This window comes from Oryctolagus cuniculus, chromosome 10, assembly GCF_964237555.1.
Source record: "Oryctolagus cuniculus chromosome 10, mOryCun1.1, whole genome shotgun sequence".
NCBI classification, from domain to species: Eukaryota; Metazoa; Chordata; class Mammalia; order Lagomorpha; family Leporidae; genus Oryctolagus; species Oryctolagus cuniculus.
Genome location: NC_091441.1, coordinates 57,065,986 through 57,080,693, shown reverse-complemented (window position 1 = coordinate 57,080,693; position 14,708 = coordinate 57,065,986). Strand labels below are relative to the sequence as shown.

The 14,708-nt window shown below is 45.6% G+C and overlaps 1 protein-coding gene across 1 annotated transcript in view; it reads left to right on the top strand.

Moving 5' to 3' along the window:
- The window catches only part of COLEC12 (collectin subfamily member 12), a 206,556-nt gene that overhangs the window by 33,564 nt on the left and 158,284 nt on the right, over positions 1-14,708 (top strand). The window lies entirely within an intron of this gene.

Sequence of the window (14,708 nt, the reverse complement as noted above, 5' to 3'; positions counted from 1 at the left end):
TTTTTAAAGATTTTTTTATGTATTTGAAAGTCAGAGTTATACAGAAAAAGAAGGAAAGGCAGAGAGAGCTTCCATCCGCTGGTTCACTCCCCAATTGGCCACAACAGCTGGAGCTGTGCCAATCCGAAGCCAGGAGCCTCTGCTGGGTCTCCCAGTACTTGGGCCATCTTCTACTGCTTTCCCAGGCCACAGCAGAGAGCTGGACCAGAAGTGGAGCAGCCGGGTCTCAAACTAACACCCATATGGGATGCCAGCACTGCAGGCGGCGGCTTTACCCGCTACACCACAGCACCGGCCCCGCCTGAAGGTCACTTTAAACGAAATGTTTAATGTGCCTGCGTCTTGACTTAACCTGTAATGAAGTCTGAGTGGAGTTTTCTTTTCATGGTGTCATGTCAGCACTCATAAAGTTTCAGATTTTGGAGCATTTCAGGTTTTAGATTTTGTTTTTTAAAGATTTATTTATTTGAGAGGCAGAGTTACAGAGGGAGAGAAGGAGAGAGACAGAGGGAGAGAGAGCTTCTGTCTGCTGATGCACTCCCCAAATGGGGCTGGGCCAGGCCAAAGCCAGGAGCTTCTATTCTGTCTCCTGGTGGTGCAGGAGCTCAAGCACTTGGGCTGTCCTCCACTGCTTTCCCAGGTGCGTTAGCAGGGAGCTGGATCGGAAGTGGAGCAGCTGGGACTCAAACTGGCACCCATATGGGATGCTGGCACTGCAGGCCTCAGCACTTTAGGCTTCAACGCTGCAGTCCTCAGTTTTAACCTGCTGAGCTACAGTGCCGGCCTCCTAAATTTTAAAAAGTATTTTGTTTTTATTTGAAAGGAAGAGAAACAGAGATCTTCCAAATGAGCACAGCAGCTGGGGCTGAGCCAGGCCAAAGCCAGGAACCCAGAACTCAATCTGAGTCTTCCACGTGGGCATAGGGACCTAGGTGTTTGAACCATCACCTCCTGCCACCAAGGGTGCACGCCAGCTGGAAATTATATTGCAAATGGAACCAGGACTCAAACCCAGCACTCTGAGATGGGGGGCAAGCACTCCAAGCAACATTTTTACCACTGTGCCAAATGCTCACCCCAGGTTTCAGATTATCAACCTATAATTTTTATTTTCTATAGGTGGAATATGACATAGTACAGTGATGCTTTTCTCCTTATTTCCTAATTACTATTGTCTTCAAACATACCTCCCAAGACTCAAGAACCCTTGATTATTGTACTCAGCACAAAGGGACAGAAGATTAGCACTACCTGGATGCCCTAGCACTCCCTTTGGAGGCCGCTTTGCCCCCTTCTGTGCTGGGGCCGCTGGACCAACTTTATTTCATTGATTGGTCATTTGTGTTGTTTTTGCAATGTAATCTGGTAAAATAGTAGATGTCCAAAGTCAGGGTGATGGAGGAGCAAGAGCTAGAGTTGAGCCTGTAAGGATTTACCAGGAGCAACTGTGGGCAGCTGGAAAAGTTTGTTGTTTGTGTTTGACAAAGCTTTGACAAAATTGCTTCTTTGGGTCTCAGAGATAGGAATTATTAATAGCTAGGGGAGCAAAAGTCTGAAAAATTGCAAACGTGAAACAGTAACAAGAAGTATGAAGAGGCACTTTCTTTGGAGTAGAACTCAAGTCTTTTGCAAAAACTAAGGGGAAAGTCCAAAAAAATTACTTAGAGGTTATAGTACAAAAAGGGGCGTCAGAGGTCTTTTCCTGGCAGGTCATTAAATATATTCAAAGTGTGGCCTTGAGTAGTTTCATTTACCTGCAATGTCACAAACAAGCGGGTTTTTTCCTTTTCCTTGAAAAATAATTCCAGAGACTGATGCTGTGGTAGTAGGTAAAGCTACCACCGCAGTGCCAGCATCCCATATGGGTGCCAGTTCGAGTCCGGCTGTTCCACTTCTGATCCAGCTCTCTGCTGTGGCCTGGGAAAGCAGTGGAAGGAGGCCGAAGTGCTTGAGCCCCTGCACCCACATGGGAGACCCAGAAGGAGCCTCCTGGCTGCTGGCTTCTGATTGGTGTTGCTCTGGTCGTTGTGGCCATCTGGGGAGTGAACCAGTAGATGGAAAACCTCTCTCTCTCTCTCTGTCTTCCTCTCCCCCCTCTCCCTCACCCCCTCTTTCCCTTTCTCTCTCTCTCCTTCTCCCCCACCCCTTTCTGCCTCTTCCTCTCTGTAATTCTGCCTTTCAAATGAATAATAAATCTTAGAAAAATAATTTCACATTGGCATGCATATATCTAACATTTTAGTCCACACAGTGCTGGGTGAGTTGAAGCAGTCTGAGACATACGAGAATATTCCAAATGGCTTGTGGAAAAATAGAATTTAAAGATAAGTTATCAGAGTGCTTGGGTTCAAGTCCCTGCTAATGCATACCCTGGGAGGTCGCAGGTGATGGTCTCATATGTGGGAGACTGAGCTGAGCCTCAGGTCTTGATGCCTGGCCTCAGCCTGGCCCAGCCCTGGCTGCTGGAATCATTCGGAGAGTGAACCAGTAGATGAGAGATCTCTGTCTCCCTGGCTTTCAAATAAAATATTGTGTAAAAGATAAGTTTATTTTGGCACACAAAATTTGGAAGTCCCACTTTTCTTGGAATACACATTTGTCATGAAGTTCACGTGTTCTGAATAGAGCCCAGCTCTGCTCCTGAACGTCCCCCCCCCCCCACCCCGTGCTGCTTGCCTTCGCTGTCCTCTCCTCCCAAGTACGTCCTCTGAGATCAGTGCTAACTGTGGTTCACCCCCAGCAGGGCTCACGGTGAGGCTTGGTCCTCAGTGCAGTAGTGTTAGATGTGGGGCTTCGTGGGAGGTATTCGGGACATGAATGGATTAAGGCCTTTCCCATGGGAACACATTAGCCATCCTGGGAATTCTGGCCTCCTTTCCTCACCAGTAGCCAAGTAGAATCTGGTGCTGTACCCTTGGGCTACCCAACCTTCTGCATCATGAACCAAAATGAACCTCTTTCCTTTATAAATCACCCCGTCTCAAGTGTTCTGTTATAGTAACAAAACAGGCGAAGACATTGGCTCTAGTGAAATCGTCGCACTGTGTCTTGACCAGAGATTTAGAGAAATGGAATGACTAAAAAGCATGGAGGATCCTTCAGGCTTCTGAAAAATCCTAGCACATACGCTTAGCCAGACGGCCATGGGGGCGGGAGGGGAGTCCTTTCCAAGGCTCCTGGTGATTTCAGCGGAGAGAAGGTTGGGAGAGGCTGCCAGGAGGATGCTTCCACTTCGGGTTTCCTGGGCTGGAGGCAGGCAGGTGGCTTCTCGGCTCCCTCCTGGGACCCTCCTGGAAGGCCCATCTTCCCATCTTTGGGGCTTTGGGGAGCAGGTGCGTTTGAAGCTGTCCCCCTCCCACAACAAGGAGGGCCCCAGCATTCCTCTGCCACAGCCCTCGGGAAGATTGACACCAGCAGCTTCCCCAGCCCCTGATGAGAATGCCAGGAATTCCCATCATTTCCTGCGAGGAGCGAGGCAGCCCAGCACCCAGCACAAGGCTGTGCCCTCAGCGGCACCTTTTCCAGGCAGCTCTCAGTGGACAGGGCCCCACGTGAGGCCAGGGACTGACCCCAGGAGCTGCGTCCCGGCCAAGGGAGCTGAGTGCCATGGGTGCTCTTTGAGGGGTTTCTTTGAAACGTTCAATGCCATTTACATCCTGTCACGGAACCCCTGTATTTGTGGGTTTTACAAATCCTACCCAGGCTGGTATTTCTGATTTTGTAAGAACTGGATGTCACATGGCAGTTAGAGAAGCTGGTGCAGGGGATTCTAAGGCAGAATGGGCTCCAAGGGAGTTTGCAGAGTCGCTCCTCCGGCCCTCTCTGCCCCATCTAAGCAGGCAGTGGTCGGGGTTGGGGGTGTCCCTAAAACCGGAGAAGGGAAGTTTGCCTGCTGCGTTTCTTCTGTGTGACCTGAGGAGACTTCCTAATTGTTATCAGTATTCGTAGTACCATTCACCACCTCCCCTGCCAACAGCGTGCATCCACGTTTCTCTTCTTTTCCTGCCCGGTCAGTGTCCTGTTAGGCCAGATCTTGACAACAACATCTGATTTTAAATTATTATTATTATTATTATTATTATTTGGCCATTTTCACGTGAAGGGGGCCATCAAGCGTCCTTTCTTGCCTGTCTCCTGGGCCAGGCAGTTTCCCACCCATCAGTTCACCTAATGCTCCCAGAAAGCCTTCCAGGTGGGACTTCCCTGTGGTTCACAAACGAGGAAGCAGGGGCTCCTGAAGCTTCGTGGCGTCGCCAACATTTGAGTTAAGCATTGGTTCCCGTGCCCTGTGTCTGTCTGCTTGAACCCAGGGCTGAGAAGCACCCAGACATGTCTGTTCTCAGGGCACCCCAGGATTCTGATGGCACAGTTTGGTGGTCATGGGTAAGTGTGGATTAAATAAGCCGAATTTCAGAAGTTGTCTAGTGTGGAATACTTGAGCCCTGAATTCTCCAACCATGTTAAGTCATACCCCTGCCACCCTTCCCTGGCTTTCACTCACTCATTCACGGATCCTGGTGAGCAGGAGGGCGAGGGAGAGGGGAGGAGAAGGAGAATAATGTGTTTTTCCAACAACTGGGCTGAGGAAGCTGAATGTGGTTTGTTTTTATTTTTGGAAAAAACAGAGAAAAATCTCTGAGCCATTTTCCTGTGAAGACAGCATGAAGACATTAGGCTGGTTCCAGGGGTGGGTTGTTGGGGGGACGGTGGAGAAGAGCTACTCATTTTGGTTGCAACTCCAAGCAACTTAACACAGATGAACTCTGAGACCTCCCTTGAGAGAGCTGAGCCGCTCTTTGGAGGCCCCGGGGAAGGCAGGCTGTAGCAGGGCCACGTGCTGGGGAGGAGGCCGTGCTCCTCGTGCTCCTCGTCCCTGTCACTCTCCTGCTGCTTGTCGCTGGGCTCAGGCTGCAGCTCGCTGGGTGGTCCCGGTTCCCATGCTGACTTTACCCCCTTCCTGGCAGTCATGGACCTTCTTCAGCATCACTTTGCTCATCTGTCAAATGGAAATGGCAAGCACTTCTCCTTTTGCTAGGTGCATAGATGATACAGACCTCTGTGTGGTATGCAGGGGGCCAGGCACGTGGTGGCTGCTGCCTGCCCTCCAGTGCTTGGCTCCTTCCCTTTGCCCAGGCCCCATATGCCTGGCTGGTGTTGCCTCTGTTCTCACCTTGGGAAGCCCATCAACCCTCATGCAGTCTGATGCTTCCCTTTTAGTTCCTTCCTCCATCCTAATCTCTGCCCTCTATGGGGGTCATAGTTGATTCAGGGAACATTCTAAAGAAGCTGTGGGCAGGGGTGAGGGGGTGTTAAGGATAGGTCTCATGGAGCGGTGGCCCAGCAGCAGGACTTGGAGAACTTGTGCTGGAGCTCCAGCTGTTGACACTCAGTTTCCAGCAAGAGAGCCATGGACACATGAACCTCTCGGGGCCTTGGCATCTTCGTCTGACCGATGGGGCTCATTTCAGTGTCTGCCTCGGCAGCGGCGGGTAATGTCTGGCCTGCAGGCTGCAGTAAGGCCCACAAAATCATTGGGGCTGGCCCCACCAAGGCAACCATGGGAGGGAATCAAAAGTCAATAGATCTACAGCAGGCTAATTTTTAAGCTGATCATCTTTTATGGCCTGTGCATGCTGTTATAAATACCCAAATGGTCCTTGGCAGAAGAAAGGTTGCCCACTCCTCTGGCCTATAAGCTTGTTGTGAGAAATGAGTGAGTTAATACTTAGAGCTGCACCGTGCACCTGGAAAGATCTACACAGAGGTACCTTATCTGAAAAGTGACTACTGCAGTTCTGGGTGGGTGAACAGAGTCTTGGTTTCTGTGTCTTTGTGTCTTTGGCTGACTGGCCCTAGCACCCCATTGGCCAGCGCTCAGTCTCAGGTCGTTTCTTCAGTGTGTTACGGACAAAGGCACTGAGCTGCTCTGGTTGTCCTGTGCTGATGGACACGTAGAATTAGGTAGAATCATCGGTGGGTAATTAAGCACTTGGACCACAGTTATTGCTTACAATTTAATATACCTATAGTATTTAATATCATTGTTTAGAATTTAATATTAGATCATTATTAAGTAATAATCAGATATGTTATTGTTTATGATTTGTTCCTCTTATAAAATTATCATGTCTATATAACACATTTAAAAATTTAGTTGGGGGCCAGCACTGTGGGCAAAGCCTCCACCTGTGAAGCTGGCATCTTATATGGGTGGTGGTTCAAGTCCTGCTGCTCCCTGCTAATGTGCCTGGGAAAGCAGCAGAAGATGACCCACGTGCTTGGGCCCCTGCACCCACACACATGGGAGATCCAGAAGCAGCTCCTGGCTCCTAGCTTTGGACCAGCCCAGCTCCAGCCATTGCAGCCATTTGGGGAGTGAACCAGCAGATGGAAGATCTCTCTCTTTGTCTCTCTCTCTCTAACTCTGCCTTTCAAATAAAATAAATCTTTTTTTTTTTTTATTGACATAGAGTTAGTGAGAGAGACAGAGAGAAAGGTCTTCCTTCCATTGGTTCATTCCCCAAATGGCCGCCACAGCCAGCGCTGTACCGATCCGAAGCCAGGAGCCAGGTGCTTCTCCTGGTCTCCCATGCGGGTGCAGGGCCCAAGCACTTGAGCCATCCTCCACTGCACTCTGGGGCCAAAGCAGAGAGCTGGACTGGAAGAGGAGCAACCGGGACCAGAACCAGCGCCCATATGGGATGCCGGTGCTGCAGGTGGAGGATTATCCAAGTGAGCCACCGTGCCAGCCCCAATAAATCTTTAAAAAATTAAAAATTTAGTTGATTCAAAAAAGAATTAAACATTCTCTTTTAAATTATAATTTTGTTATAAATGGAATTGCATGGTACTGATCATACAGGAAATGAGAATTTTTAGTTTTTTGACAGCCTATAAAAAGAGAAAACTTCAAAAGTAAAAAACATAACAGAGAAGTCAGTTAATAAATGATTGCACAGGAATTATTTTGTCTGCAGTGGTAAGCAGATTTTTGGTGAAGCATTTTTTTTTTTAAGAAGAGGAAGTGACAAATGAAAAACAAAGCCCAAATCTCAGTGACTGTATGTGTTGCCACATGATTCATTATAAAATTGGACCTCTATTTTGAGTCAACTTTCTTTTTTTTTTTTTTTAAGATTTATTTATTTATTTGAAAGTCAGAGTTACACAGAGAGAGAAGGAGAGGCAGAGAGAGAGCTCTCTCTTCCATCTGCTGGTTCACTCCCCAGTCGGCCCAATTGGAGCTGTGCCAATCCGAACCCAAGAGCCAGGAACCTCTTCTGGGTCTCACACGTGGATGCAGGGGCCCAAGCACTTGGGCCATCTTCCATTGCTTTCCCAGGCCGTAGCAGATTGCTGGATCAGAAGAGGAGCAGCCGGGACTAGAACCGGCGCCCATATGGGATGCCAGCGCTTCAGGCCAGGGCATTAACCCACTGAGCCACAACACTGGCCCTGAGTCAACTTTCTGCTGCTTCTGATAATGCATTTTTATTGTCCCAATAGGTATGTAAATACTGACATTTGGCTTTAATTGACAGTTTCTTTTTTTCTACATTCAGGTAGTTTTGGGTTTCTGTTTTTTTTTTTTTTTTTTTTTTAATGAGTGTGACTATTTCTGTACCCAGATCAGTTTCTCTCCTGCTGCAGAAGGTGCAGGCATGTAGGCAGGATGGAACTCCTGCTGCAGAGGTCCTGGAACAAATCCAGACTGCATTCTTCCCTGTGAGGCGACTCTGCACTCTCTAATATTTGAAATAACCTTTCCAACATGTTCTTCTTGTGCAATGAAATAGGAAAACGTATGAGTACAATCACTGCTGACACTTCAGATCTTCCATCAGAGCTCAAGAACTCAACGGTCACACAAGTGAGAGAGAGCCACATCCTTCCCTCCCCAAGAACATCTGTGTGCTTTATTTTGTGCTTGTAAGAGGAAATCCTCCAACAGCTCTTACTTTGGACATGCCCTGGCTCATTTGGGCAAGGAATATTCAGATGTGACCGCCTACTCAGAGTCCACGTGGACCTCTTACTGTTGAGCTGCTACTGGAAATAGTTGAGGAGAAACAGGAATTCTTAGACTTCAGATAAGCATTCCCTGAGCACCCTCCACGTGCTGTCGGTCAAGGTGCAGAGATGAGTAAAACAAAGTCCCTGCCCTCGACATTTTTGCTCATTACCATCAACATTAAGAATTCATTCTTTTTCAGTTTCTTTGAGAACAAAAGCAATTAAAAATCCTTATGAACACAAAAATTGTCTCAAGAATGTCTGTGTGGGTAATAATGTCTCATCAAAGCCTTTCCCAGAAGATGCATGTGGGGATGCTCAGAAAGTCATGGAAAATGCTGATTATGAAAAAACTATGCATGCATTTCAGGTTTTTTTTGTACCAGAGTACTTTTAATTCAGTTTTCCGTGGAATGTTTGAAGTTCCCAGATTCTAGTTACCTAGGTTAGGGGGCTGCCTTTTTATGCTGCAAATGACAGGTAATAGGGTGTTAGAGACTCACATAGAAATTCTGTAGGTGGAGTGGAAAAGAACAGGGGAGGGCATGGGAAGTCCATTGGCTTAGGGAGGAAGTAAGCGGTGCATCAGTGGGAATTGGGGGAAGAAATGCAATCAAGGAAGACTGGCTGTAGGCAGATCCTGTTCTTGGGATAATAGGGTGTTAGAGAGTCACATAGAAATTCTGTAGGTGGAGTGGAAAAGAACAGGGGAGGGCATGGGAAGTCCATTGGCTTAGGGAGGAAGTAAGCAGTGCATCAGTGGGAATTGGGGGAAGAAATGCAATCAAGGAAGACTGGCTGTAGGCAGATCCTGTTCTTGGGCAGTGCCTGCACTTTGTGAGTCTAAATGAGAAATTTCAGCAGGCAGGACTCATGGGAAAATGTCATTTGTAGTAAATGTAGTATGACAGTGATGTAACATTTATGAACCGGCCATAATATGTTGGGCATCATGCAGAATAAAAGAGGGAGATGTGGCCTTTTGCCTCTGGGAATTTCAGTTAATGAGAAGCAGAAAGATGTTTTAAACAGCGGAGTATTTGCACAAAGGAAAATATCAGCCAACCCTACAAATTGCTTTCCCTCCCACCCACAGAATTTCGAAAGGCACAATAGAGGGCACCATGTTCCAGATGGAACATGAACTGCCTCTTCTGCCTCGGAGATTGCTGTAAGTTTGGTATTGGCAAAACTTTGATGATTTCCAAATAAGGTGGGGCTTCCCCATTGCACCTGCCTCTCCCTGTCTTGTGCAAGTGAGGAGAATGGGTATGAAGTCTGTAGGTATGAGAAGCTGTTGGAGATAAGCCCATGCAAGAAGGCTTTCTGTCTTCATGTGCTGTACATGCCATCAGCCCCATTGCTCCTAAACTGCTGCCATGGGAATCCACTGTGTGATCAGCAGCTTTGCTCTCTTGAAACACAGAAGTGTGTAATAAAATCATTTGGTTCTGTGGCCTTCCCTCTTTGTTCCATGTCTGATGGCTCAAAATATACCTCCTATGACCAGGGAAACCCATGAACAAGGATCTCAGAGGGCCCAAATGACCTTAAACAAAGAAACATACACCATTGAGCCTTAGTTTTCTTGTTATAAAATGAGGAATAAGAAGACCACCTATGTTGTAGGGGCATTGAGAGGATTAATTAATTAAATCAAGTGCATAGCTCAGTGCCTGGTGCTGAAAAGGTGCTCCACAGATGCTCACTATTAATCCAGAGAGAAAGATGAAGGTAGATTAAAAAAAGAAAAGGGTAGGACTTCAGTACCTCATCTGTCCCTGTCCCCCTCCCCAAATGTATATGTAGCATTGTGTAGTTGAAGAGTTCTGAATTAGAGGCATAGAGATCAGGTTTATACAAGGCTACTTTAAAAAGTTTAAGGAAAATGAAATAAAAGATGAGTTTATTTTGGTGCCAAAAAAGTTTGAAATTCATGCCTGATTTTTTTAAAAAAAATTTATTTATTTGAAAGGCAGAGTTACACAGAGAGAAGGAGAGATGGAAAAAAGAGTGGGGGAGGGAGAGAGATAGGTATCTTCCATCTGCTGGTTCATTTCTCCAGATAGCTACAATCGCTGGGTTTGGACCAGGCCAAAACCAGGAGCCAGGAACTCCATCGAGGTCTCCGACATGGTGCAGGGACCCAAGCACTTGGGCCATCTTCTGCTGCTTTCCCATGCCATTGGCAGGGTGCTGGATTGGAAGTGGAGCAACCAGGATTCAAACTGGTGATCGTATGGGATACTGATGTTGCGGATGGTAGCTTAAACTGCTAGGCCACAACATGGACCCCAGTACATAATTTTTCATAATATGCATTTTGTATAGATATTTTAAAAACCTCTTGTATCCAAAATTTTTTGCACCAATAGAAACCCATCTTTTAGTTGTTTTCAATGACTTAAAATTTTTCTTAATTTTATTATTTTTTTCATCTTATTTGAAAGGCAAAGAGATGCACAAAGAGAGAGACAAAGATGTAGATAGTTTATCTATCCACTGATTCACTTCCCAGATGCCCACAACTGTCAAGGCTGGGCCAAGCCAAAGTCAGGATCCCAGAATCCAGTCTGGGTCTCCCATGTAGGTGGCAGGGATCAAAGTGCCTGAGCCATCATCTGCCACCTCCTGGGGTGTGCATTAGCAGGAAGCTGTGTCAGAAGCAGAGTAGCCCGATTCACCAGGTACTCCAGCATGGAGTACAGGCATCACTACTGTGCCAAGTGCCCACTCCTGCTATGAGCTATTTGAATCACCCTCATAGTTTTTCTTTCTAAATTTGTTTAATTTTAATTTTTAATTAGTTTTTTGACAGATTGAATATAGTTTTTAGATATAATTCTAAGACTATAATGATATTCCTTCCCTTCCTCCCCACTACCCCGCAGTCCTTCCTTCTTTTCTATTTTTAATTTCTTTTTTTAAGATTTATTTATTTGTCAATCAGAGTTGAGTTAGAGAGAGGGAGAGACAAGGAGAGATCATCCATCCACTGGTTCATTCCCCAGTCTACTGCAATAGCCAGGGCTGGGTCAGGTTGAAGCCAAGAATTAGGAGCTTCTCCCTGGTCTCCCACATGAGTGGCAAGGGTCCAAGCACTAATTCTGTCTTCTGCTGCTTGCCCAGGCCATTAGCAGGGAGGTGGGGTAGAGATGGAACAGCCAGGATTCAAACTGGGGCCCATATTGAATGCTGGGGGGGCAGGCTGTGGCTTGACCTGCTGTGCCACAGTGCCAGCCCCATGCCCCCCTTTAAAAAAAAAAAAACTATTTATTTGAAAGGCAGAATTACAGAGAGGGAGGGAGAGAGGAAGGGGAGAGGGAGAGAGTGCACATGCCCATAATCTGTCTTTTGCTACATGTTAACTGTGAATTTTGCAAAATGATATAAACTCTCTGAATCTCAAGTGAGGTCTTCTGTAAAGTAAAGGGGTTAGGGGTGGACTTCAAAGGTTTCTTTAGGGGGCTGGCACTGTGGCGCACTAGGTTAATCCTCTGCCCGAGGCACCAGCATCCCCTGTGGACGCCGGGTTCTAGTCCTGGTTGCTCCTCTTCCAGTCCAGCTCCCAGCTGTGGCCCGGGAGGGCAGTGGAGGATGGCTCAAGTGCTTGGGCCCTGCACCCGCATGGGAGACCAGGAGGAAGCACCTGGCTCCTGGCTTCAGATCGTATAGCTCTGGCCGTTGCGTCCATTTGGAGAGTGAACCAACGGAGGGAAGACCTTTCTCTCTGTCTCTCTCTCACTGTCTGTAACTCTACCTCTCAAATAAATAAATAAAAATCTTTCAATTAAAAAAAAAAAGATTTCTTTAGGTCTCTCTGTCAGTGGGTTTGGATCTGTAATGATATTTAAGGCTCAAGACTCTATTCTGACACATTGCATTTGATTTTTAAAATATGAGTATTGCTTTTTACTCTCACCTTTTCTTACTGCAAAATTCAAAATAATTATTTTGACCCCCTCCTTTCAGATATATATTTCCAGTTGCCTGTTGTTAAATTTAGTTGGCAAAAAATTCACAGGTGGAAAACTCTTCTCATTAGCTTTGTTCAGCATCTGGGTGATCTCATAATTATTGCTTCTCTATTTGGTTGTGCGGGGGTACTTCAGAAAGTTCATGGAAAGATGGAATTAAAGGATAAGTTTATTTTGGTGTAAAACTTTGAACCTTGTACTTTGTTTTTTTTTTTTTTCATAATACCCATTTCCCATGAACTATTTTGAGACCCCCTCATCTGTTCCTTTTCTGTAGCTGTAAGTATTGAAGTGGTTTCTAGGCTTAAGTATTTACAACAGCTATATTCTAGATGTCTAGACTCAAACATGGAAGACTATTCTCTCCAAGCTTCATGAAATCAATTAATTAGTCAAACACAGGTGTTTGCAAATTTAATAGAAAGCATGTTTCCCTTAGTACTCTCAAGAAACATTGGCAGTTTCATTCCATTCAGTAATCTGTTTATATTTATCATATTATGAAATTTTCTTTGTGCTTCTCATGTTAATGGAAGACACATTGGATGTGTGTCCGGTAGTTATCAACAAAGGGGAGTCACTGCAGGCCTGCGCTGTCTTCAGAAGGTGACCTGTGTGGAACTGGGACTGTCTCACCTTTTCTGGTCAGCAACCAAGTATTAGAGTCCACCCCTCTCCCCTAAGACATCAGGGTGCTAAGTGGTCCTCTGTGTTTCGATTATTTCCTTTCCTCTGAGATTGTGGTTATGTGAAGTGGGAACACACATATTTCAAAAACTTGTGAGCTAGTCCTTTTCCCAGCTGTGTAATTATTAGGTCAATTCTCTCCCTCTGCTTTTTTGTAAATAGTTAAGCTCCCTTTGAAAACTGAATCAGCATTAGAGTGAAGGAAAGAAGATAGGAGGGAGAGGAGGAAGGAAAGAAAGAATGAAGCATGTAAGTTTTTTTCTTCTATTTATGATTGCCAACACCTAGAGAGGGTGGATTCTGATATAGTTGTCCCCCTTAACCAGCAGGGGACATGGTCCAAGACCCCCGAGAATGAAACCATGCATAGTACTGATCTATATTTATATGTCAATATATAACTATGTTTTCTTTCACATATATATAGTCTTTAAAAATTTAGTTTATAAAGTAGGCACATAAGAGCTGACAATGATAACAAGCAGCCTCTCCAGGAGTTCATATATTTTTTAGTGCAAATCTATTCATGAGTCTGTGTAACCAACCCTTATTTGGAGTAGTTGACTTGATATTTCTTGTTCCCAGGGATCTCTTGCTGAAGTCTTTTTAAGGGCTTCGTGTTTTCTGGCACTTGACACTGTCATCAGCTGGAACATGTTTTCTGTTCATTTCTCCTACCCCCAAAGTAATGTCTTTCCCGTTCTCACTAAGTGCTGTACACTGTGGCTGTAAGTTCTGCAGTTTGAGGCGTAATAGAAAAATTAGTATGAATTCTTTTTCTTTCAGAGTGTTACAAATAGGAAATATGTTCTTCCTATACAGTTTAGCAGCTTTAGTATACAATTTGTTTTCTTTCAAGTTAAGAACTTTTACCTTTTCACTTGCGGGAGTGGGGAACTGTCAGTTCCCATGTGGATATTTGTAACCTCATTCACAAAAATGATCAACTTAAAAATTAGCCTGCTAATGATTTTGAACAGCCCTTGTTTCAACTGTTGAGGAACAGTTTTTTTTTCTTGTGTTCTTTTTTCATGCAAATTGTTGAACTCTTTACTTAGTATAGAGTTAGTCTTCTGTGTATAAAGTTAATCAAAATGGATCTTAGTGGAGAATGGGACCAGGAATGGGAGAGGGAGGAGGAAGAGGGGTGGGAGGGTCGATATGGTGGGAAGAATCACTATATTCCTAAAGTTGTACTTATGAAATGCATGAAGTTTGTATTCCTTAAATGAAAGCTTTCTTTGGGGGGAAAAAAAAAGGAATGACAAATATAACAACAAAAAAATTAGCCTGCTGTAGATTAATTGAATTTCAAGTCCCTCCTGCAGTTGCCTTGGCAGGGCCAGACCAGATGATTGTGCAGGCTTTATTTATACACCGAACCCCTGACTTAAAGGAGGCATTTATGGCCAGTATCACTACTCTTTTCCTTTTTTTTTTTTTTTTTGATTTATTTATTTATTTGAAAGGCAGTTACACAGAGGCAGAGGGGGAGAGATAGGTCTTCCATCCACTGGTCTACTCCCTAAATGGCTGTAATGGCCGGAGCTGGGATGATCCGAAGCCAGGAGCTTCTTCTGGGTCTCTAATGTGGGTGCAGGGGCTCCAGGACTTAGGCCATCTTCCTCTGCTTTCCCAGGCCATAGCAGAGAGCTAGATCAGAAGTGGAGCAGCCGGGACTTGAATTGGCACCCACATGGACCATACCTAGGACAGTTCCTCTGCTGGCTGTTTGAGAAAGGGAGAGAAGCGTGTTTCCGACACTTGTCCTGCACTGTTGTGACTCTACCAAGCTCGTCATCCTGTCGGCTTTTTCCTGAAAGGACTTGTCTCTGGGCTGAGAGTGTTTTCTGCAGTTGAATGCTGAGGACACAGCAGCCTAGACCCAAAATCCAGCAGTGAGTCCCAGCACACAGCCTCAAATCCTGCAAGAGTGAAACACGTAACAGAGGTAGGCCTGAGGAAGGACAGAAGAGAGCAGGACCCAGCAGGCAGGGCTTGGAGAGCCAGAGTGCGCAGTGTCGAAGGGAG